The following is a 27,916-nucleotide window of genomic DNA, read 5'->3' on the forward strand; positions in this document are numbered from 1 at the left end:
TATAACTTATTAGTTTGCTGGTAAAAGTCAATGAAATTTACATATTATACAACCCAATTATCACGGACTTTATATATAAGCTAAAAATGCATGAATTCCATAAAGCGCGTTTGAAACGCGTTGCCATAGAGACCTCAGTAACGACATGCGGCGCACGCGTGTATTTTATTATAAGTATGAGCGTTACGCGAATTTAAATTTGGTTTAAATGTCGTTGATAAACAGAATTTACGGCAAATTTCACGTTACAACGCCTAAGTCCTCCTTACAGCCCGGATTCGGCCCCTATGGACTTCCGCGTCTTCACGGAAGTTTAATCACAGTTGCGCGGTATTCGCTTTGCAAGTAAACAGGAACTTACAGTTACAGCAAAGCGAATCGTGTTGTCTTTTGACGCTGACTGGTATAGAGACACTTTTGACAAGTGGATTTCCCGACACATAAAGTGCATTCGCGTTGGAGGTGATTATGTGGAAAAGATTTGACAGTTGTTAACTTCATAACGTCATTGACGTTGAACATAAGCGTTACACGTGCGTCGGTGTGCGCATTGTGCACATGTTTAAATCTCTGATATATATTTATTGTTTAATGTATTTCCATGATATTTGGAGAGTATATTTGTTAAGGACGAAATATTCTTAACATGCTTTTTGTGTGTCCATTTATGTTACCAAATGAAAGTTATAGCGAAAATCCACGAACTTCTGGAACACCCCTCGTAAGTTTAGATGCACATCGTACATGTATATTGGTATACATGCTGGCGAATTCGGCTGTACAGCCGTTTTCAATTTCAGAATTAAATATCTGGCTTATTTCGCATTTTTCGACACATGTTCTTCTTAACTTTTATTTTAATTTATATTGAAATATATGTATAATAAGTTTTTTTCACAGTTTATATAAATTCATAAATATTTGACAAAATCGTATATACCCGCTTTAAATTTAACGTCAGCTTCAGCAATAAGCTGAATCGGTAAAGGTGACAATAGTGTATTAACAAACATGTCTTGCTTTTATTTTAAAATATTCAACTTTAAGTTTGAATATACTATGGTGTCATAATTATATCCGTTAAATCAAGCGGTGGAATAGTCGAGCATGCTGTCTTGGAACAGTTCATGTTCATAGTGCATTGTGGAATTATTCAATATTACTGTAGACTATGGATATCTCACCACTTCGAGCCATACGTTCCAAATATTATGTTATACAATATGTTATTATTATAATCCACCTCAACCCATACAAGTCTGCGTGACGTATTTCAATCCGACTGCGTTTCAAAATGCTGAAGCACGCGCGTCCTTGAACTGAATGATGCACCGTTGATGCCTGATTACGTTATCAGTTAATATTTAAATCTAAGTACAAGATAAGTACTGATGCAAAGCATCATAGGGCGTCGGGAATTTCAGTGTAAAAGGCACTCAATGAAGTTACATGGAACGATTTTTTTTCTACTGTAAATATTAATATATTGGCCGATTATTTCAAACAAAATAGAAAAAGATACTGGTATAACCTTTATCTATGATTTTGTGTTATAACCCCCAAATAACCATTATTAATGATGTTGTGTTATAACCCCCAAATAACCATTATCTATGATTTTGTGTTGTAACTCCCAAATATTTCATAGTTCATTTTATTTACATTGGTTTCCTTTTTTTACTGGTATCCGTGTGCAGTTTTCATTAATGGAACAGAACTGTGTAGGTTTTAAAAAATCTGCTTCATCTTGTAAGCATAATTTCATATTATTCTCAACTTAAAAGGGGAGATGATTCTGAACGTATTCTTACGTTGTTCATTTACGATAGGGGTTGAGTACTCATTGATATGAAAACACTGTACAAGTTTGAAAAACAATTGAATGAAAACTGTAAATTGTATAAAGAAGCTGCATTTCACAATACTTTGAAATTCAGTAAAAGATCATAATAGATTTATTGCTCCGATATTCATCATTTTCAATAGGGTTCGAGTAATACTGATATAAAAACACTTAACAAGTTTGGAAAGATTCAGACGAAAGTTGTGAAATCTTTTAAACAAGTGGAAATTGTTTATTTTGTCAAATTTAATAGAACAAAATTCTGGACTTATTGTCCCGATGTTTCTCATTTTAAATGAGGTAAAAATGCTCATTGATATGAAGACACTGTAAGTTTGGAAATAATCTGATGAAAAATGTTGACATAATCGCCTAACCAAGCAGTTTTTCACTTTTATTTTTAAATTCAAAGATACATAATTCTGGACTTATGGTCCGATATTGCTCATATAGAGTTTGGGTTGGGTCCTCATTGATAAAAAAACCTGTGAAAGTTTGGGAACAATCGGATGAAAATTTTGGACTTCGAACAAGGATTTCAACATTTCTCAAATTCTAAGGAAGATAACTATGGGCGTAATGGTCGGATAATGCTAAAGGGCCCATACCACCTGGATAGTAATACGTGTCGAGCTTCGCGCTCTATATGTGGTTCTTAAAAAAAACTCCGAGGAGTGCTTGACTCTAGGGAAACGGGTTGCTGGGACACAGCTCCTCCTTGATAAGCGGCTGCTTCCTTTATCGCAACTCATTGTTACAACCAATAATACGTGTCGCGCTTTGCGCTCTATATGTGGTAGGGATAGGCCTATGATAGACAACCTTAAAAATACATGGATAATAGATGTGTTGTTTGCATTTATTTGTTAATATAAAAACACGTGTATTTTTTATAAGATCTTAAAGTGATGTAAGAAATATTAATTAACGTTGTCACCACGTTGCATCCATTAATTTTAATAAAAATGTGCAATAGAAGTAAAATGGATTTTAAAATGTCTACATAAAATAAAGCTTTATTATATTTATTAACCTGACTGAAAAAATTGTCAGCCGCCTAACTGTTCGGTTCGTGCCGGAACCCGGGATTGAACCGGAGGCCTTTAGATGACTGTTGCGTAAACATCTTCAGCCTTACGCTCTCCAAACTGAGCTATTCCGGCTGACATTCACTTATGTACTGCTATTTGGTTAAGTTGTGTATAGCGATCGTTATTATATGTCTATTAATAAACTAATGCATTGTACGTTTTCGTACGACTACGCCTTCCAATAAATTTGCTTGCGCGATAGGTCGTCAAATATCGTACTACATTGATTCTCCACTAAATAAGCAAATTAAAAAAAACACAAAATAAATATATTTTGATTATGTTTTGTTTTTATACAAAACCAGAAAGTTTCGCGTATTTGCTCAGTCCCTGTGATATTTCCCCTGTGATCAGTTGTGGATCAGTTATTAATTAAAACAATTAGCTTTGCATTATTGGCAATAAATGTTGTAATAAATGTAATAGGCACAAATGCAGTACTTATTTTCACTAATTTACACACAAAAAAAACACCACTATGCAAGATATTCTTAAAACAAAAATATATACATTGATCCGTAAAATAACGTCTCCTCCCATAAGCGAAAAAAATGCATTACATACTAGTCGCCGCCCTCTAGGGCGACGCCAATTAAGTGATTATTTGTTACTGTCAACAAAGATTGATTTCAAAAGAACGTTTAAACATATTTACTGACAAGCAGTCCGGAATGAGCTTATCGGTTAAACCATGAATGCCATAAAAACGTTAGAATAAATTTATGTTAATCATCAAAGAACACTTGCACATATTGAATGCGAACAAAAATCTGCCCGGCATAACAGTATCGGATAAACATTGACAGTCAAAAAGCGGTAGGATAAATGTTAAGATGTTTTTGGATTACACATACCAATGTTATGAAACATGATCCTCGCGTATGCACACTTAAACACTCTTCTGCAATGAGAATAACCATATTTTAGCTTTACAATTACATAAAGAATGCAACATAATAACAATGAGTAGGTCGATTTGGTCAAACTATTCTTATGTGTTTAGTCTGACACAAGTAGTAGTAATACGACTAAGTGAGATCGGCTTAGGACTATATCGGGGCAATTGTCGTTCTATAGATCGCTATGGTCCATAATTGACATGACGCCTTATCAGTGATCGCTCCGCCCACTTAATCACGTGGCTCAGCGGGAAGAAAACCTAGACAAGCTAACACCAAAATGGCTTCTTTGCCTATAGACTGCATATAGATTTACGCGATATTCCGGATGATTTTATGGACTTGTTTAACACCATATTACACTTGTAATGGGGTTGATGCCATTTAGTTATTTTGCAAATGCAAAAAATATACGATTAAAGAGAACATTAGCTATTTATAACGGGTAAATCGGTACATTAAACACGCTCTCAAACGCTTGCGCGCTTACCGAAATCGAACCCGTTTTTACGTGTAATGGTGGTACTTGCAATAAATTAACACTTCACCGGTATTTACCCGTGTTATTAACAAAATTATTACCGAAACATTCCCCCCCCCCCCCCCCCCTACCCGTGTATTTGACACGAAATAGCGCTTTATAACTGGGAATTCGGCGAAGTTTTACGCAGTTTCTGACGCCGGGTGGGTACCTCAATCCCACACGTTATTGCGTATAAAAGTGATATTAATCATATTAAACATTGCTTATGGGACATTTATCAATCACTATAATTTAAAGCGCAAAAACAACACAGTAAGTTTGGACATTGTATGCTATAAAATAAGCGTTTTACGAAATGGAATACGGCCAGGCTATTATAAATTAATAAGGCTACCAATATCAGACGATCGCGCAGGTACCGACTTCCCCGAAGTTACCGCATTTATTGGTTAACTAATATCAGTAATAATAACTCTTTTACAATAGCATTTATCGATACGTCTTTATTAAAGTAAAACAAAATGGTTTTCACTTGTTTCTGACACACACAGAAGCGCGATTTTGAACGGGGATTTCGTAAAGTTACACGAATTGGGTACCAAAATTCTCAATCATTTTACATGCACACGTGACATAATACATACTTAATAATGCTTAGTTATTGCTTATATGACATTTCAAGTTTGTGAAATAAATTAATGTTCTATAAAGGGGATCTCGGTAATTCTTGAAGCTTCCACTCGCTCTTGTCAAGACCGCATTGCCGCGTTGGAAATGGTATAAATTTAAATCATCTAACTTATCTTTCTGGATACTAAATGTCAGAGTTGCATTAACCCTTTTTACACCGTTTTTGCCATATTTCATTTCCGTTTTTTAATCCGAACAAAATAAACGAAACTCGTTTAAAAAATGAGATCTAGGCATTCGAGCTCCTAGTGTGGATTAAAAGTGTTTATTGGTGACACCCAGGGACCTATACAAACAAAATTTGTTTGTATAGGTCCCTGGTGACACCACATGAGTGCAAATGTGTAGATACCGTTAATAAGATAATATATCACATGTCACCTTCAAATAACATGTATGATGTCAATTTAGTGCATTACTATCAGAGTAATAAAACACAGCATGAATTAGGCTTCATGCTGGGTTTTATTTCTCTTTAAGTAATGCAGATGAACCTCGCTTCTGACCTAGTAACTGATAAAACTATTTAAAAAAAAGTGAAATATTATGTGATAATCAGATCGATAACATAAACTATTTAAATCTGCTAGTATATCCGATAAAAATATATTATAATTGTCTTTGACAATGTTGACGTTCAGTTGTTCGTGGTGACGACCGCATGTATTTATACATCTCTTACACTTCTCAAGATCTCTTTTCGGCTTTGGAAACGATATAAATTAAATGTCACCATCTAATCTCTCAGGATATCGACTGTCCGAGTTACATAATCTCCATTGACACCGTTTAACCATTTTTAATCGTTTTTTTAAGAGGAAAACAAAAGAAACTCGTTGGAATAAAAGTGAACCTATACATGTAGCTTATCTAGAAAATGGCGGACAGGTCGTTGCTAACGAGTGCGCCCGATTAATCGATCGCTGATTGGTGGATCAATTCTAGTGGGCGGAGCGATCATAGATAAGGCGTCATGTCAATCGTATGCCGAGGTTGAAGGTTGCCGAATGTTCCGTTGCATGAGGAAGAAAACGCGTATTCTTACTTAAAGAAACTATGGAAAAACAGGCTATTACAACTAATATTAAACTTTTCAGTGTATTAGAGCTACATGGACCGCTGCTTCCGGTGCAGTCTTGCATTTATAGTTACGTATTGAAATGACTTTGCAACTTTTACATATCCCTTAGTAACTGTTTACGCCAGAGAACGGAATGGGATATATAAAACATATATTATTCAGCTACTTGCTAGTTATTTTATTTTGATTTACTTACGAATTGTTCATATTTTTTCTTAAAGAGCTTGTATCACATATTTAAAGCTTGAATTAGGAATAACGAAATGTTTCTTATTCAATGATTAAAATAAGGAAGCAGGAAAAAGAAACGAAGTTACTTTCCATCTTGTATAAATGGGTATACCCATCGTTTTTTATTATTACACCAAAACAGTCTTCTTAAAATTGTGGTGATCGACTTTTATCATATTTTTTAATATGGTACCTAAAAATTATTGCAGTCCGTTTTCGTTTGTATGACGAGCAACGTGAAGTGATGTGCAAATATAATGAGTTAACTTTAAATGCATCAGTTTGAGAATGTGTTTGGCAAGAGGCATGTGCTGTTTCATCATTGAATTTTAAATCACAGTTATGAGTTAAATATAACGCCTCTTCAGGCTTATTATGCATTTCGTACGACAATTAAGGTTTCGTTTATTATGAATCAATATGCAGATATGTTTATTCTTAACAACATATTTGGTAACAAATATTGTAAAAACATGCGACATTTCATTTAAAAAAAAATGTGTGTTACCGGTTAGTTTGGAAATCTATTTGCGCACGGGACCTTTTTTCTCTATTTGTAATTCTGTATAATATTTGCCGTTTAATATCATTACGGTATCTGTCTAGTCTGTATATATATGTATAGTTCGTGGTTATTTTTGTTTCTATTTCAATAATTATTTTAATGAAGATGGAGTTGGACAAATACAAGAATGAACCTGCAAATTATTTAATGTCACGCATTAAGATACATGCACCACGTTTCAAATGTCAGATTAAAATAAAATAACAAGGCATGTATTAATGTAAAACTAAAACAGTCCGAATGATGTGTAGTCCACCTAGATTTGAGGAATAATCGCACATGTCGGAATGTGACACGTTTCTTTATTCGGCTACGTCTCCTAAGTGTTCTTTTTAACGATATGTTAAACATAGTAATTACCTTATTTTAAGTTAATGTCAAGTGTGTTGGCGGTATTTAAGGAAGCCGTTTTTAATATCAAGCTACAACATATTTTCCATAATCGGATGACTAACAGGAATAAGCTTAAGCTATTGTAACATATGAAAATAACGAAAATAGCAAAATGATAGATTAAACATATTTTGTAATATTATTTGAAATGTGTTTCATTCCGGTTGCTTTACAGGAAGTGTACGGCTATGAAAGCAGCATTGTGAAGACCACCATCACTTGGGTGTTCATCGTGCTAACTGCGGGGCTGTTGAGGCTGTTTTTCTACTGGCTTCCGCACCTGATGGTTCGTGCCATGAACACGAGGTGCTCCCTCGACCGGGCTGTAAGTCCTTATTCTTAAGGTTAGTTCGCTAATACGCTTGCTTTCTGCATTCTAGAATAGATCGATCAAACGATCTAAATAATAGACCATTTAAACGTTGTAAAACAAGATCACGTCACATAACTGTATTGTGTTTTCTATTGCAGGACGAATATAAACAGTGGTTCGTGTCCCGTGTGCACGTCGTCACAGAGGACGGTCAACCGTAAGTACATGTCTAACAAAGTTTAATATACAATTCTGCTTTGTTTTGGACAATTATCTCACATTGGGCTTTGTACGATCATAATGTGCTATTGTAAGTATTGTGGTCAGTCGCTACCATTCATAATTTTTTGTCGTCCGTTGTCAACATTTTCTCTCTTTAAGAAAATGTGTTGATTACCACGTATCTCCGAGTAAGAATCATTATCTGCAATACTAAGAAATTAGCACACTTTTTTAATCCATTACATAATCTTCTCTGCCGTATGTTGAAATAATAATACATACGTGTATTTATGTACAATCAAACAATTTAACTGTGCCAGGGGTTGGGGTCGTGTACCCTTGTACAGTAATAAAGGTACTTTTTGTAAGTTAAAAAATACCCATGTGTGCATTTGAACACACCATTGTTTAATATAAATTTGTTAAATTATAAAAGCCGTTATGGACTCACCTAGAAGTACAAATGTATAATGAAAGTATCTGTATATCACTTGAATCAATTATACTCGTATAGATTTAAAAGCCAATGGTATGATCCTGTATAGATTAGTATACAATTAAATTGTATCTATGTTAAATTTTTTGTCCTGAATCCTTCGCACCCTGACATGCATTTAAATGTTAAATACTTAAAAGAGAAAACGGGACATTTCTCTTGTGTGTTGTAGCGTGCACGTGGTTCATGAAAAGGAGTCCCGGTCTGCGTCCGAAGGTAGCATCACCCATCTAGCGGACGTAGAACACGCAAAGGTAAAGTCCCTTAAGGGCAACATTGAAGACAATCATGTTTATGAAAGGTTCAAGTTTCCTTCGTAAGTAGGACCTATGCAGTTTGTAGATCCGAATAAAACAGATTTCTGTGATTATATAGCAATATATGAAAAAGAAACTGCAAGTGCAATAGTTTGTTTAGAAATAATTCTTATCATCTCCAAATGTTGGTAAATTCTTTTTTTTTTCATAAGGCTGATAGTCACCAAGAATAGCAGGACGATGCTGAAAATTGGGCATTGATTACTAACTTACGCAAATCGGACTAGTACTCATATATTAGTCATATTTTATATTTGAACATTTAGTCTCAGTCCCACTCAAGTGCCTGGTCAAAATACATGTATAATGTGTTTTTCAATTAAAGAAAAAATGTAATTCTATGTACAGAAAGATTCTGACACAGAATTGTTTCATTTCAGAGATCTAGCGTTATAAGGTATTTCGTGACTAAAAAGATAAAATATATCTGGGACTCCGAATATTCGCAATTCACCAAACTCAAGTAAGTACCAACCAGTTTCTCTTTATATCTATCTTCTTTTTTGATGGCATTCAGGAAGTAGTGTTTGTCACTTAAGTCACAAATACTCCCTTACGCCGCATGTCATAATATGAAGCAAATTGTATAAACTCAAATCTAATTTGAAAAAAGGGCATACCTTCACGTTATTTTAAACGTAGGATGACAACTCGCGCGTAACGATTCTTCTTTAATCTAATTTGTCTCGACAGACAGACGGGAGGACGGACGCTCACCATGCACTTTTGTTTTTTTTGCATAAAAAAGTCAACTTAACACGCAAACTCACTTTGTAATTTGTATTTGTTTCGCAGAGGTATCGAAGATAACGTCACTTGCAATTATTTTCACGATGCGGCGTGCCTGTCTTTCAACGAAGTCTTCAGAAATCGGAAACGGACGTACGGATCGAACTCCATCGACATCCATGTCACCCCAATCATTAGAATGCTGTTTAAAGAGGTACTAATAGTTAAATTATGCCCTGGCGATCACTGTCGCAAAGCACCCTGTACATGAATATGCGTTTTGAGTAACAGTATCTGTTTCATTTAATGACGATTGATATTTCCCAAAGTACCATGGCATTTACCATGTGTCACCAAAGACAAATTGTGTGTAAGTGATGCCTCGGTTAATGGTTATTTTTAGTTAGTTGTAAATAATATCGATACATCCACGTCGTACCTCAGTATCTATTTGTTTGATGATGCACGTGCCTAATATGTTCATATGTTTTGCAGGTGCTATATTATTGGTGTGTGCTGTAGGTTCCTATGTTGTTTGTGTGTGTTGCAGGTGGCTATGTTGTTTGTGAGTGTTGCAGGGGTCTATGTTTTTTGTGAGTGTTGCAGGGGTCTATGTTGTTGGTGTGTGTTGCAGGTGCCTATGTTGTTGGTGTGTGTTGCAGGTGCCTATGTTGTTTGTGTGTGTTGCATGTGCGTACGTTGTTTGTGTGTGTTGCAGGTGCCTATGTTGTTTGTGTGTGTTGCAGATGGTTATGTTGTTTGTGTGTGTTGCATGTGCCTATGTTGTTGGTGTGTGTTGCAGGTGCCTATGTTGTTTGTGTGTGTTGCATGTGCGTACGTTGTTTGTGTGTGTTGCAGGTTCCTATGTTGTTTGTGTGTGTTGCAGGTAATAATGTTGTTTGTGTGGGTTGCAGGATCCTTTATTGTTGTTGAGTGTTGTCTATCTTCTTTGTGTGTGTTGCAGGTGCCTATGTTGTTTGTGTGTGTTGCAGGTGCCTATATTGTTGGTTAGTGTTGCAGGTGTTTATGTTGTTGGTATGTGTTGCATGTTCCTATGTTGTTTGTGTGTGCTGCAGATGCCTATGTTGTTTGTGTGTGTTGCAGGTGCCTATGTTGTTGGTATGTGTTGCAGGTGTCTATGTTGTTTGTGTGTGCTGCAGGTGTCTATGTTGTTTGTGCGTATTGCAGGTGTCTATGTTGTTTGTGTGTGTTGCAGGTGTCTATGTTGTTGGTATGTGTTGCAGGTGCCTATGTTGTTTGTGTGTGCTGCAGGTGCTTATGTTGTTTGTATGTGTTGCAGGTGCCTATGTTTGTTGTGTGTAATGCAGGTGGCTATGCTTTTTTGTGTGTTGCAGGTGCCTATGTTGTTGGTATGTGTTGCAGGTGTCTATGTTGTTTGTGTGTGCTGCAGGTGCCTATGTTGTTTGTGTGTGTTGCAGGTGCCTATGTTGTTTGTGTGTGTTGCAGGTGGCTATGTTTTTGGTGTGTGTTGCAAGTGCCTATATTGTTGGTGTGTGTTGCAGTGAGGGTGCATATGCCGCTGTTGTTGGTGTGTGTTGCAGTGAGGGTACATATGCCTCTGATGTTGGTGTGTGTTGCAGTGAGGGTACATTTGCCTCTGTTGTTGGTGTGTGTTGCAGTGAGAGTACATATGCCGATGTTGTAGGTGTGTGTTGCAGTGAAGGTACATATGCCTCTGATGTTGGTGTGTGTTGCAGTCGTGATACATATGCCTCTCTTGTTGGTGTGTGTTGCAGTGAGGGTACATATGCCTCTGATGTTGGTGTGTGTTGCAGTGAGGGTACATATGCCTCTGTTATTGGTGTGTGTTGCAGACAGGGTACATATGCCGCTGTTGTTGATGTGTGTTGCAATGAGGGTACATATGCCTCTGATATTGGTGTGTGTTGCAGTGAATGTACATAACTGCATATGCCTCTGTTGCTGGTGTGTGTTGCAGTGAGGTTACATATGCCTCTGATATTGGTATGTGTTGCAGTGAGGATACGTATGCCTCTGTTGTTGGTGTGTGTTGCAGTGAGGGTACATATGCCTCTGTTGTTTGCGTGTGTTGCAGTGAGGGTACATATGCCTCTGATGTTGGTGTGTTGGAGTGAGGGTACATATGCCGCTGTTGTTGGTGTGTGTTTCAGTGAGGGTACATATGCCTCTGTTGTTGGTGTGTGTTTTAGTCGTGATACATATGCCTCTGTTGTTGGTGTGTGCTGCAGTGAGGGTACATATGCCTCTGATGTTGGTGTGTGTTGCAGTGAGGGTACATATGCCGCTGTTGTTTGCGTGTGTTGCAGTGAAGGTACATATGCCTCTGATGTTGGTGTGTGTTGCAGTCAGGGTACATATGCCTCTGACGTTGGTGTGTGTTGCAGTGAGGGTACATATGCCTCTGACGTTGGTGTGTGTTGAATTGAGGGTACATATGCCGCTGTTGTTTGCGTGTGTTGCAGTCAGGGTACATATGCCTCTGTTGTTGGTGTGTGTTGCAGTGAGGGTACATATGTCTACGTTGTTGGTGTGTGCTGCAGTGAGGGTACATATGCCGCTGTTGTTGGTGTGTGTTGCAGTGAGGGTACATATGCCTCAGTTGTTGGTGTGTGTTGCATTGAGGGTACATATGCCTCTGTTGTTGGTGTGTGTTGCAGTGAGTGTACATATGCCTCTGTTGTTGGTGTGTGTTGCAGTGAGGGTACATATGCCTCTGTTGTTGGTGTGTGTTGCAGTGAGGGTACATATGCCGCTGTTTTTTGCGTGTGTTGCAGTGAGGGTACATATGCCTCTGTTGTTGGTGTTTGTTGCAGTGAGGGTACATATGCGTCTGATGTTGGTGTGTGTTGCAGTAAGGATTCACGTGCCTTTGAATGTGGGATGAGTTGCAGTCAGGATAAATGCGTCAGGAAACACATGCATTTGTTGTTGTTGTGTGTTGCAGTCATGATACATGTGCCTATGATGTCGGTGTGTGTTGCAGTCTGGATACAAGTGCCTTTGTTGTTGGTTTGTGTTGCAATCAGGACACACGTGTCTATATTGTCGGTATTTGTTGCAGTCAGGATACATGTGTCTATGTCGTGTGTGTGTTACAATCAGGATAAATATCCCTTTGTTGGTGGTGTGTGTAGTAGTCAGGATGCATGTGCCTGTGTTGTCGGTGTGCGTATCAGTAAGGATACATATTAGTATGTTGACGGTGTGCGTAGCAGTCAGGATACATGCGTCTATGTTGTCGATATGTGCTCCAGTCAGTATACATGCATATATCAATGTTGTTGGTGTGTGTAGCAGTAAGGATGCATGTGCCTATGTTGTTGGTGTGTGTACCAATCAGGATACATGCGCCTTTGTTGCTGGTGTATGATACATGTGCCGATGGTGTTTGTGTGTGTGTGTAACATGTGCCGCTGTTGTTGGTGTGTGTTGCAGTCAGGATACACGTGTCTCTGTAACTGGTGTGTTATGTAATAAGGATACACGTGTCTCTGTTGCTGGTGTGGTATGCAATCTGGATACAAGTGTCTCTGTTGCTGGTGTATGTTGCAATCTGGATACACGTGTCTCTGTTGCTGGTGTATGTTGCAATCTGGATACACGTGTCTCTGTTGCTGGTGTATGTTGCAATCAGGATACACGTGTCTAATATGTTGGTGTATGTTGCAGGTGCTGTCGCCGTTTTACATCTTCCAGGTGTTTAGCTGCTCGTTGTGGTTCGCGGACGAGTACTATTACTACGCCGGCTGCATCGTGCTCATATCGTTTCTTTCCATCACCACCACCATCTACCAGACGCGGAAGGTTAGCTTCACGAACACCTCTACTTACGATATGAGCATTTTGCCATAAAATACTATGCCAACTTTCTGCCATACATTTGTGCATGAATGTTTATTTGCGTGACACAATTTTACTGCGAAAATTGTGTAAATGATTTCACTTTGGAGTAATAATATCGTGTTCTTTGTTCTAACATGTGGTAACTTGCAAGTCTGTATAAAAACGTAATAACACCGTCATATTGAATAAACTATATGCGAACAAAGTTCATTGACCGTCTTCTCATACCGTTGCGAATATAATTAGACAATTGTTTGATCCGCATGTGTTACAGATGCAACGTGCACTACGGAACACCGTTCAGTCTTCAACCATTGTTACTGTTATCAGGAATAACAACGGTAAGATTTTGGAATCGGTCATACATTTTCAGAATTTTTGTAAAGCCTGTTGGTACAAAATTAATATTTTAACAATTAAGCGGTTGCCAATTTAGTTTACCGGAAGGCCTGCACTTTTCCTTAACAGTGTAGAGATATTGTCGAAATTAACAAAAATCGGGGACCGCGTCGAATTTTCAGAGTAAGGCTGGCAATTCTGCAACTATAAAATCATTGGCGAAAAAATACGGCTTTTAAAAACAAATGATTATTTTAGCACTTAAGATATTACTTTTTTATAAGAAAGTATGTATGACCTTGCTGTCGCTAACAGTTTGTGTTCCTATGCTGTTGTTCAGAGTTCATGGAGATCAGTTCCGAGGACCTTGTGCCCGGCGATATCATCGAGATCCCCAAGAGTGGCTGCCTTATGCAATGCGACGCCGTGCTGATCTCTGGCAACTGTATCGTCAATGAGAGCATGTTAACAGGCAAGTTCGAGTCAACAGTATCGTCAATGAGATAATGTAAACAGGCAAGTACGGGTCAACAGTATCGTCAATGAGATAATGTTAACAGGCAAGTACGGGTCAACAGTATCGTCAATGAGAGCATGTTAACAGCAAGTACGGGTCAACAGTATCGTCAATACGAGAATGTTAACATGTAAGTACGAGTCAACTGTATCGTCAATGAGAGCATGTTAACAAGTAAGTACGAGTCAACTGTATTGTCAATGAGAGCATGTTAACAGGTAAGTATGGGTCAACAGTATCGTCAATGATGGAATGTTAACAGGAAAGTGCGGGTCAACAGTATCGTCAATAAGAGAATGTTAACAGGCAAGTACGCTTCAATAGTATCGTCAATGAGAGCATGTTAACAGGCAAGTACGCTTCAACAGTATCGTCAATGAGAGCGTGTTAACAGGTAAGTACGAGTCAACAGTATCGCCAATGAGAGAATGTTAACAGGTAAGTACTAGTCAACAGTGTCGTCAATGAGAGCATGTTAACAGGCAAGTACGTTTCAACAGTTTCGTCAATGAGAGAATGTTAACAGGTAAGTACGCTTCAACAGTATCGTCAATGAGAGAATGTTAACAGGTAAGTACGGGTCACCAGTATCGTCAATGAGAGAATGTTAACAGGTAAGTACATTTCAAAAGTGTCGTCAACGAGAGAATGTTAACAGATAATTACGGGTCACCAGTATCGTCAATTAGAGAATGTTAACAGGTAAGTACGTGTCAACAGTATCGTCTATGAGAGCATGTTAACAGGTAAGTGCAGGCCAACTGTATCGTAAACGAGAGCATTACAACAGGTAATTACGGGACAACTGTAATGTCAATGAGAGCATTACAACAGGTATTTACGGACCAACTGTATCGTCAACGAGAGCATTACAACAGGTAATTACGGACCAACTGTATCGTCAATGAGAGCATGCTAACAGATAAATACGGGTCAACTGTATCGTAAATGAGAGCATGTTAACAGGCAATAACGGACCAACTGTATCGTTAATGAGAGCATGTTAATAGAAAAGTATGGGTCAACTGTATCGTCAATGAGAGCATGTTAGCAGGAAATTACAGACCAACAGTATCGTCAATGGAAGCATGTTAACAGGCAATGCGGACTAACTGTATCGTCAGTGAGAGCATGTTAACAGGAGATCTAGGGGCGAACCGTATCGTCAATGATAGCCTCTTAATAGGCGAGTACGGGCCAACTGTATCGTCATTGAGAGCATTATGCCAGGTAATTACGGGCCAACTGTATCGTCCATGATATCCTTTTAACTGGTAATTACGGGCAAACTGTATCGTCAATGAGAGCATGTTAACAGGTAAGTACTGACCAACTGTTTCGTCAATGAGAGCATGCCAAAAGGTAAGAACGGGCCAACTGTATCGTCAATGAGAGCATTGTAACAAGTAAGTACGGGCCAACTGTTTCTTTAATAAGAGCATGATAACAGGCAAGTACGGGCCAACTTTATCGTCATTGTGAGCATAACAACAGGTAACTACGGACCGACTGTATAGTCAATGAGAGCATTACAACAGGTAATTACGGACCAACTGTATCGTCAATGAGAGCATTACAACAGACAAGTACGGGCCAACTGGTCGTCAATGAGAGCATGCCAACAGGTAAGAACGGACCAACTGTTTCGTCAATGAGAGCATTACAACAGGTAATTACAGGCCAACTGTATCGTCAACGAGAGCGTTACAACAGGTTATTACGGACCAACTGTATCGTCAATGAGAGCATTACAGCAGGCAAGTACGGGCCAACTGTTTCGTCAATGAGAGCATGCCAACAGGTAAGAACGGGCCAACTGTTTCGTCAATGAGAGCATGCAAACAGGTAAGAACAAGCCAACCGTATCGTCAATGAGAGCATTGTTACAAGTCAGTACGGGCCAACTGTTTCTTCAATAAGAGCATGCTAACAGCGAGTACGGACCAACTGTATCTTCAATGAGAGCATTACAACAGGTAATTACGGACCAATTGTATCGCCAATGAGAGCATTACAACCGGTAATTATGGACCAACTGTATCGTCAATGAGAGCATGCTAACAGATAAATACGGGTCAACTGTATCGTAAATGAGAGCATGTTAACAGGCAATAACGGACCAACTGTATCGTTAATGAGAGCATGTTAATAGAAAAGTACGGGTCAACTGTATCGTCAAGGAGAGCATGTTAGCAGGTAATTACAGACCAACAGTATCGTCAATGAAAGCATGTTAACAGGCAATGCGGACCAACTGTATCGTCAGTGAGAGCATGTTAACAGGAGATCTAGGGGCGAACCGTATCGTCAATGATAGCCTCTTAATAGGCGAGTACGGGCCAACGGTATCGTCATTGAGAGCATTATGCCAGGTAATTACGGGCCAACTGTATCGTCCATGATATCCTTTTAACTGGTAATTACGGGCAAACTGTATCGTCAATGAGAGCATGTTAACAGGTAAGTACTGACCAACTGTTTCGTCAATGAGAGCATGCCAACAGGTAAGAACGGGCCAACTGTATCGTCAATAAGAGCATTGTAACAAGTAAGTACGGGCCAACTGTTTCTTTAATAAGAGCATGATAACAGGCAAGTACGGGCCAACTTTATCGTCATTGTGAGCATAACAACAGGTACTTACGGACCGACTGTATAGTCAATGAGAGCATTACAACAGGTAATTACGGACCAACTGTATCGTCAATGAGAGCGTTACAACATGTAATTACGGACCAACTGTATCGTCAATGAGAGCATTACAACAGGTAATTACAGGCCAACTGTATCGTCAACGAGAGCGTTACAACAGGTAATTACGGACCAACTGTATCGTTAATGAGAGCATTACAACAGACAAGTACGGGCCAACTGGTCGTCAATGAGAGCATGCCAACAGGTAAGAACGGGCCAACTGTTTCGTCAATGAGAGCATTACAACAGGTAATTACAGGCCAACTGTATCGTCAACGAGAGCGTTACAACAGGTTATTACGGACCAACTGTATCGTCAATGAGAGCATTACAGCAGGCAAGTACGGGCCAACTGTTTCGTCAATGAGAGCATGCCAACAGGTAAGAACGGGCCAACTGTTTCGTCAATGAGAGCATGCAAACAGGTAAGAACAAGCCAACCGTATCGTCAATGAGAGCAATGTTTCAAGTCAGTACGGGCCAACTGTTTCTTCAATAAGAGCATGCTAACAGCAAGTACGGACCAACTGTATCTTCAATGAGAGCATTACAACAGGTAATTACGGACCAATTGTATCGTCAATGAGAGCATAACAACCGGTAATTACGGACCAACTGTATCGTCAATGAGAGCATAACAACAGGTAATTACGGACCAACTGTATCGTCAACGAGAACATTACAACCGGTAATTACGGACCAACTGTATCGTCAATGAGAGCATGACAACAGGTAATTACGGACCAACTGATTCGTCAACGAGAGCATTACAACAGGTAATTACGGGACAACTGTATCGTCAACGAGAGCATTACAACAGGTAATTACGGACCAACTGTATCGTCAACGAGAGCATTACAACAGGTAATTACGGGCCAACTGTATCGTCAATGAGAGCATTACAACAGGCAAGTACGGGCCAATTGTATCGTCAACGAGAGCATTACAACAGGTAATTACGGACCAACTGTATCGTCAACGAGAGCATTACAACAGATAATTACGGGCCAACTGTATCGTCAACGAGAGCATTACACCAGGCAAGTACGGGCCAACTGTTTCGTCAATGAGAGCATGCCAACAGGTAAGAACGGACCAACTGTTTCGTCAATGAGAGCATTGTAACAAGTCAGTACGGGCCAACTGTTTCTTCAATAAGAGCATGCTAACAGGCAAGTACGGGCCAACTGCATCGTCAACGAGAGCATTACAACAGGTAACTACGCGCCAAGTGTATCGTCAACGAGAGCAATACAACATGTAATTACGGACCAACTGTATCGTTAATGAGAGCATTACAACATGTAATTACGGACCAATGTGAGCATATTAACAGTTAAGTTTAAATTGAGCACAAATTACCAACATAACAGGTGATATATACTAGTTTTATACTAGTTTCATGACAATATCTTATGTACTCTTTAGTGATATCAGTTGTTTTCGGTACAATTTCGTTATCATCAAATTATCTGCAATACATCTCGATTTATCTCATAATCAAGGAAGAAGGAACGGACGGAAGGGCAAAACTAATATCCCCTTTTCAAGAATAGTCAACGAATTTATTAAGTTAGTAGGTGCATACGTAAATGAAATATACAGCATCACGCAATAGCCAAAAGTATTTGATTACACATGTATATGTAGTTCCCTTAAATGACTTTCACTTTCAGTCGTGACTTAAAGGGGCCTTTTTACAAATTTTGGCATGTTTTGGAGTTTGTCATTAAATGCTTTTTATTGATAAATGTTAACATTGGATCTAAAAAGCTCCAGTAAAAATCAAGAATAAAATTAAGAAAAAGGAAAAAAATAGCCCGCAGCAGGGCTCGAACCAGTGACCTCCGGAGTCCTGGAGTAAAAACGAGTTAGACCGCTCGGCCATCCTGCCAAGAGTGTATGAAACACGTATTTTATACTTTATATAAGCAATCTTCGTAGTTTCACAAAGTTGAAACGACAACAACAGAATTCTCCAAATTATTCAATCGTTTCGCGTTGCAACGCTTTATAATTTTCAGGTTTTAAAATCGTCAAAAGATGCATTTAATGGCTATATTAGACCATGGTAAACGCCCAGTATTACTGTTTCCTTACAAATATCATAACTAATACGAAAACTTGCGAATCTGAACGTGAAAAGATCCCTTTAAGCTCGTGATTATAAATATGATACCTCTCATGCCTTACATACATGTCAACTGAAAATGCACTACCAACGAGTAAAACGGAACTTGATTAATTCATCAAAACTTGTTGCAAGGCAAAGGCACGTCATGCCTTAAAAGGTCCATATTTGTAGGCATTCATAACTGTAGACTTCTGTTTACAATTCAACCATCTCCTGTTTAAAGGGTACTACAGGCCTATACGTGGTGTCACACATATTTTTCACAACTTTAAATTATATATTTAACTCTTTTCGTTTATAAAAAGCAACACATTAAAGGTATACATGTACACGCATATTTTATCTACGAAGGCGAAAGTATTCCTGTAACAAAGACACCCCTCCCGAATCCGCGATTCACGCATGAAGACAGTAAGGTGTACTTCAACGTAAAGGACCATGCACGTCACATCCTGTACTGCGGTACTAAGGTCATACAGACACGCTACTATGGAGGTCACAAGGTCAAGGCCGTGGTCTTCAGAACAGGTGAGTTTCACTGTCACTCGATGTAAAAAATATATAAGATGTTTTCCATTTGCACTTTTGTAATGAAGAAGTTATTAGCGAGAACGATTGCAACAAAGTGGCGAATTGTCAAACTTTCAGATTTACTCGCCATTTCATTCAAACCGGACGTGACGTAAATTTCACACATGTTAATGCTCTCATTTACGAGCTTGCATTATATTTTTTTATGTGATAATGATACAAAATGGTGAAATTGGACTATAATTGGGATAATGAAGAGTTTTGAGTTGAACGTACATGTAGGAGCCGTTATTTAGTGACTATCAGTCAGATTTGTCTTAATCTGACTCGGACGGCGAGTATTCTTTTGTCGATGCTCAAGATGACCATCATATTGAAAATACAATTTCGAACATAAATAATTGTCTTATTGTGTTAAATGTCTGAACAAAACAAAATTTAATGTTTTAGTGTCATTATACATTACGATCGCTTTGCCTATGACTACTAATAAAAACAACGACATGAATGTATATATATATATATATATATAAGAGGACAGGGTGGGGGACCTTGGTTAACAGGGTGCGGCTGATAGCGTTAAATGTTAATGATTTGAAGTTGATTTAGCTGGGGGAGGCCTAATCTCTTATCTGATGCCATACTTTGTCTGCTATAATCAACTTGAGATACACCCACCGATTAGACAATTTATATATCTGCGTTGAATAATTCACAGCACTGGTAAATGGTGTCAATTTGAAATCTCAATTGACAGATTGCCATGGATATTTTTGCCCGTTAAGAATGTGCAAAATCCTACCCTTTGTGACATTTAAATGAATCCAGATAAATACCATTACGGAGAAATTCCAAGATGTTATTTGTTTCATTAAAATCAATTCTTATGATTAAGACCCATGCAAAAAAATCTCTCTCTCTGTCTCTCTCTCTCCCCCTCCCCCTGCCCCCTCACTCCCACTCATATATATAATATATAAAGGATTGGGCACGAGTTGTCATATCATACCATATTTTATTAAACGAGTTCAGGAATTTTGTTGTTTCCCGGACGAGTTTAATAGAATATGGTATGAAATGATAACGAGTTAGAGATCTTTTTTATCACATGCTTTTAAATGAGCAAATTAGATAAATATTTAGGCAAACATAATGATAAATCCCGAATGTTGTTTACATTTCGTGACGTCATTTGACGTTTAACGTCATTTCTGCAAAATACCAAAATGCGATTGGTCAATCGAACGAAAACTAAGCCAATGAAAACGCTTAAAAAGTATATTACACCTGTGTAAGATAAAAATATCCGTAATGGTTATATTACATGGGAAACAGGATATGGCACGTGCTATTGTTCAGTCTACTTTTTACAGGATTCAGCACTGCAAAGGGGGAACTTGTTCGCTCCATCTTGTATCCAAAGCCCGTGGATTTCCGGTTTAACAGAGATACTTACATTTTCGTAGGTATATTGTGCGGCATCGCTGTGCTTGGCTTCATCTATACAATCATTTTAATGGTATGTAAAATATAATTATATTTGGAATAGAAATGTAATGACATATATGGATGAATTGTCTCATCGGTATTAGGTTAAGAGTACCTTTTGACGGAGCAGTATCAAGATTGGTTTGGAACTAGATTTCTTGCGATAAATATTTTATACATAACATTTACTTCCAAAAGAAATTTGCTTTTTATTTGGTATGCAACTTTTGGAGAATAACATTTTCATACGTGTTTCGTTTACAAATGATTAATCACATGCTATTCATACTTGATCGCAGTTTATGATAGTTTAGTATATAAAAACGATATTTTAATTGTGTATGCATGATCTAAAATTCTCATCTGCAGAAAGAATTATTATGGCGTATTCCTTTGTGGGCGCACCAAGTTAAGTTGGAACCTTTTGTTGTGGAAGTAATTTTTTTTCTATTTTCCTCTCAAGGATACAACATATAAAAATGCTATGCCCAACATTTGTATTTTCTTCTGTCGTTTGTTTTTTATATATTTATAATAACCTATGACTTGAGAATTCTATTTTGCTTGTTTTTGTTTAGGGGAGACAACAGCACTTTTGTGCTGATATTTTCTTTACTCCACTTGTTGCACACTTATTTACTCTCATAAATACGTGTATAACGCATTTATGTAAACACTCATACCAAAATAAGTCTTTATCAGTATTTATGTTCATAGGAGTGAATTTTGTAATTAAAGTGATACCAGAAAATGGGGGAAACAAAGTAAGGGTTTGCAATTTAAAATGTCTGCGAATCCTTAGTTTATCGTTTTTTATCTCGACTATTATATATGAAATATATATAGTGGAGCTATCTTACTCACCCCGGCGTCGACGTGAGCGTGACTGTTCAAGTTTGCGTACCACCTCAAATATTTTTCAAAGTCCCTTGACATATTGCTTTTACATGTTGCACACTTCTTTACCAACAAGACCACAATCTGTAAACAAGAGCAAACAACTGTATCAAGCATTTTGTAAGAAGTACGGCCCTTTTTCCACTTAGAATATGCATATTATTGATAAATCTATGTTAAAGTTTGCGTACCATCTCAAATATTTTCTGTGTACCTTGTCATATTGTTTTTATATTTTGCATACTTCTTTGCCAACATGACCCCAATCTATAAACAAGAGCAGATAACTGTTTCAAGCATTTTGTAAGAATTTTGTTTCCTTTTTATACTTAGAAAATTGACAATTTGGTAAAGTTTTGTGTTTAGGTTCACTTTATTCCAGAAGTATCGAAACTATTGCTTTCATACTTGCAACGCTTACTAACTATCATAAGGGAACTGTGCAGGCAAAGTTATGTAACTCTGACTGGTATTTTGACAAAATTATGGCCCTTTTTATACTTAGATAATTGAATATTTTGTTCAGTTTTGTGTTTTGGTCCATTTTACTCCTAAAGTATCCTAGCTGTTGCTTTCAGACTTGGAAAACTCGCTAACTATCGTAAGGGGACTGTACATGGCAAGTTGCATAACTCTGTTTGGCATTTTAAGGAATTATGGCACTTTTTGTCTTAGTAACTTTGAATATTTTATTAAATGTTGTGTTTAAATCCACTTTACATTTAAAGTATCAAGGCTATTGCTTTCAAACTTCAAATACTTTCTATCATGAGGGTACTGTACCTGGCAAGTTGAAGTTGACATTGACCTTTGTATGACATTGATTGGTGTGGGCGGGGTTAACCTAAGGTCAGCATAATTATGAATGACGGCTGGACATTACATATGCGAGGAAAGGCGAAACAATGAAAAAGTAGTTTTACAATCGTGAAACCTTAAAAGGTGAACGGAAACTCGATCTGGATTCTGTTCGTTGATAAACTAGTGATGATTTCAACAGTGTTGACCGCTAATCCAGCTAAATAATTACACACAATTTACATGCATGAAAAAGTAACTTTTGAGATAACTGTTATACACCGCATAATGACGGCTTCACTTAAGAAGCGCATATACTATCATGGATTTATTTTTTTATAAATAAAACTAGAAATATCAACAAGACCAGGATCCGTATACTTATAGTTCTATGTGATATCAGGATACTATCACCATTTCACCATATTCATGACAAAAACATATTCACGTATTATTCGACTATACAATAATACAATTTAACAAATTCTTTGAAAAGGTGCCAAAGCAAAACGCAACATTTCTGGACAAGATCCCCTATGTTCAAGACGCTGCAAAGACGTATTATCGTACACATTTTTAGGAGCTCAATCATATGAAAGAAAATATTGCAAAGTATGTTCAGCAATTTGAACGACATGTGTATGCAATTTTTAAGATCACTTTAAGCATTACGCGACAGTTGTAAAGTGTGTGCTAATTATGGCTATTAGTAACACTTTAATTCAGGTACGTCGCGACAATTTAGTTGGAGACATAATTAAGCGATCCCTAGACCTGATCACAATCGCTGTGCCCCCTGCACTTCCAGCCGCGCTCTCCGTGGGGATCGTGTTTGCACAGAGCCGCATGAAACATGCCCGGATCTACTGCATCAGCCCCCGCAGCATCAACATCTGTGGCAGCATCAACACAGTCTGCTTTGACAAGGTACCATAGGTTGGTCCGAATATCAATAAAGAGCAGAATGCAGCTGCGCTACGAACTATGCTAACGCTTTGTACAGTTTTAACAATTATTATATCTATAAAAAAATTGCATAATAATTGTGAATAAGAAAAATAAAAGCTGCGCCATGAGCGCATGATACGCCCGTCGTTCGCCAATGAAGTAGTAAGGTAATAAATAACCCTTTGAATCATTTTTTTACTTCAGTTTATTTGTATTTGAATACATGGTTTATTTTATAAGTACATGAGCATGGAAATCACGAAATTTTGACGAACAAAGTCCCATAACTCTGGAACGACAATTCAGAATTCCGTCAAAAACGAAAGGGGATCAGGGTTTATCAATATTAAGATTGTGTTGAAATTTGAAAAAAATCCATCGAAGGATATTTGAGCTACAGTAGGACATTCAATGAAATCACGAAATTTTGACGAACAAAGTCCCATAACTCTGGAACGACAATTCAGAATTCCGTCAAAAACGAAAGGGGATCAGGGTTTATCAATATTAAGATTGTGTTAAAATTTGAAGAAAATCTGTCAAAGGATATTTGACGTAGCGTACGACATTAACAGACGGACGGACGGACGGACGGACGGACGGACGGACAGACGGACGCGGGGTATACCATAATACGTCCCGTCATAGACGGGCGTATAAAAATATATGTTATGTTCGGGCTCGTGTAATACAGCATAACATAACCATCATGTTCGATACAAGCCGCCAGAACAACACCGTCATGTCCTAGTACTTGATTATTACTTGATAATTCAATGTTTATTTTACCAATATTTCAGTGCTTAGTTTGTTTCCTCACTGGCTGTTAATTTAAATTACTTTATTTACCTACTGAATTGTAAATGTCTAAATATGTCTCATGGTTTAAACTGGAATATTCATTGGAGAGATCAAGCTGTCGGTTCTGAAATGTGCTGGAAACTCTACACAAGTCTTATGTATCGTTGGGTGGGGAAACTGACTAAGACGCATTTCTTGACTTGTAATTACACAGAATTATGTTCCTCACGATTAAATTACCTGCAATAAAATCTTTCACCATCGATTTCAGATGTTCAAGTACATGTTATAATTACACATGTGTTCAATATCTTTTTAAAAGATCAATGCTTGGTCTTCCAGACTGGGACATTGACTGAAGAGGGGCTGGATATGCACAGTCTTGTGACGGTACATGATGGCAAGTACGTAGATATGCAAAGTCTTGTGACGGTACATGATAGCAAGTACGTAGATATGCAAAGTCTTGTGACGGTACATGATAGCAAGTACGTAGATATGCAAAGTCTTGTGACGGTACATGATGGCAAGTACGTAGATATGCAAAGTCTTGTGACGGTACATGATAGCAAGTACGTAGATATGCAAAGTCTTGTGACGGGACATGATGGCAAGTACGTAGATATGCAAAGTCTTGTGACGGTACATGATGGCAAGTACGTAGATATGCAGTCTTGTGACGGTACATGATAGCAAGAACGTAGATATGCAAAGTCTTGTGACGGTACATGATGGCAAGTACGTAGATATCCAAAGTCTTGTGACGGTACATGATATCAAGTACGTAGATGTGCAAAGTCTTGTGACGGTACATGATGGCTCTTATAAACAGTGAAAATCAACCGTAAAAATTATCGATAATTACCATTGATTACCGAAACTATTTTTAGATATGTTTGGTTTCCCCATTGTGACATACAACAAGGGCGATTACTCTGCATTGAATATTTACAACAACATACAATTAAGTTTCCATTGAACATACATGTAATGATATTTCGGGGCGTCTAACAGGGAATTGGCTTGTCCGGAATGGCAAAAATAATCATTTTAATCACCATACTCCGTCTCGTAATCATAGAACAAATATGTTTTCACTCGTGACCGCTCCATTCGTGAGAATATTATTTTCTATGATCCCTCGTGAATAAATATCGACATTCCACCAAATCCAACAAATATCCTCTATTTAATATAAACATAACATTTCAATTTACCTTAAAGAATGTTAGTATGAATAGCGCGTTGATCAGATTAGATAGGCATGATTATAGTCGTGCGCAATATTGATTGAACACCTTTATTATTTGAGACTTAATTTGGATCACTTAAATATTTGATATTTGACTCAATTGATAAGATGAGTTGCTGAATTTGGTTCCTTGATTTAAATAGACGAAAAATTGTCTTTCCTGAAATGGTAGATCACACACAATGATAGTTTCAGTAAATGAGTGAATATGTACGCTTAACATCGTTTTATCTGAATTACTAATGCTCAACAACGTTCCTTTCTGTCGGCATATCAGTGCAGTGCGTATGGAGAAAAAAAGAATGATATAGTATGCGATGTTGTTCGTTAACTTTGAAACTATAAAATAAAGTTTTATTGTAAAAACTAAAGAGGTCGAACTTTGACATTAATCCAATATGATGATCTTAGTAAGATTTCAAATTTGCTTTGTCTTGTAATTAAATGAGACACACATCAACTAAGCTACAGCAACATTAAGTGAATATGCCGGTACCCAATGAACGTTACCATGCTTGAGCAGACATTTGTAAAACTATGTTTAAAGAAAGAGGACGATTGAAATATTTCAGATTTGAACAAGAGCTATCGAGCGTTAAACGGTTGCCCCGCGGGAACATGATGGTGGGAATGGCCACGTGTCACTCACTGACGATAATTGAAGGTGTACTTAGCGGGGATCCATTGGAACTGATCATGTTCCAGTCCATAGGCTGGGTAGGTGTACAGTTACGGAACATTTTCAGTCCATAAGCTGGTAAGTTGTCATAAAAAAGACAATTAAGTTGCATTGGCCGTGTAGGTGTTAAAGTATTGGACAGTTCCAGTCAATAGGCTGGGTACGTGTACAAGTAGTGGGAAGTTCAAGTCCTTAGGCTGGCTATATGTACAAGTTGTAGGACAATTCCAGTCCATAGGCTGGCTATGTGTAAAAGTAGTGGAAAGTTCCAGTCCATAGGCTAACTATGTCCACACATACTAGACAGTTCCAGTCCATAAGCTGGGTACGTGTACAAGTAGTGGACAGTTCAAGTTCATAGGCTGGCTGTGTGTACAAGTAGTGGACTGTTCCAGTCCATAGGCTGGGCACGTGTACAAGTAGTGGACAGTTCCATGTCCATAGGCTGGATACGTGTACAAGTAGTGGACAATTCCAGTCAATAAGCGTTTAATGTGTGCAAGTACTGGACAGTTCCAGTCCATAGGCTGGGTACGTGTACAAGTAATGGGCAGTTCAAGTCCTTAGGCTGGCTATATGTACAAGTTGTGGACAGTTCCAGTCCATAGGCTGGCTATGTGTAAAAGAAGTGGAAAGTTCCAGTCCATAGGCTGGCTATGTTCACACATACTAGACAGTTCCAGTCCATAAGCTGGGTACGTGTAACAAGTAGTGGACAGTTCCAGTTCATAGGCTGGCTATGTGTACAAGTAGTGGACTGTTCCAGTCCATAGGCTGGGCACGTGTACAAGTAGTGGACAGTTCCAGTCCAGAGACTGGGTACGTGTACAAGTAGTGGACAGTTCCAGTCCATAAGCTTTTAATGTGTGCAAGTAGTGGACAGTTCTAGTCCAAAGGCTGAGTACGTGTACAAGTATTGGGCAATTCCACTCCATAGGCTGTAAATGTGTGCAAGTAGTGGATAGTTCTAGTCCATAGGCAGCGTAGGTGTAAACATAGTTAACAATTCCTTTCTAAGGCTGGCTAGGTTTACAAATAGTTGACAGTTCCAGCCCATAGGCTGAGTAGATGCACAAGTGGTGGACAGTTTAAGTCCATAGGTTGGGTAGGTGCACTAGTTGTGGACAATTGCAGTTCATAGGTTGGGAATGTGTACTAAAAGTGGACAGTTCCAGTTCATTTGTTAAGTATGTGTCTTACATTGAAACAGTTCTAGTTCATAGGCTGTGTAAGTGTCCCTAAAGTAAATATAGCTCCAGCCCATCGGTTGTGTTTGTGTCCACACTAAACTTGTGCATAAACGTTTATTCGCAGGAACTTAAAGAACCAGGTATGGACGAGAGCAGTAACTTCGACAAGATATGTCCCACCATTGTGTACCCGCGGACAGAGGAGCTGATTGGATCTTTGGACCTCTCCAGTACCAAGTCGGTAAGTCAATCATTAACTCGACACAAAACATGTATACAGTAACTGTATTTCAAAGTGCAGTGCACTAATTCGAATGGAACCAATAATAATGCATTTATCATTTTTAGGTCGTTGGTGTTACCATTTATGATAGCTTTTTGTCAATTGGGCGTCGTAAATAAACGTTTTATTTAAACAATTCTCTTTCTAAACCGCCAAGATGATTTT

The 27,916-nt window shown here is 38.1% G+C and overlaps 1 pseudogene; it reads left to right on the plus strand.

Moving 5' to 3' along the window:
- Positions 1–27,916, plus strand: part of LOC127881239 (polyamine-transporting ATPase 13A3-like) — a 99,845-nt pseudogene that overhangs the window by 13,515 nt on the left and 58,414 nt on the right.

This window comes from Dreissena polymorpha, chromosome 5, assembly GCF_020536995.1.
Source record: "Dreissena polymorpha isolate Duluth1 chromosome 5, UMN_Dpol_1.0, whole genome shotgun sequence".
NCBI classification, from domain to species: domain Eukaryota; kingdom Metazoa; phylum Mollusca; class Bivalvia; order Myida; family Dreissenidae; genus Dreissena; species Dreissena polymorpha.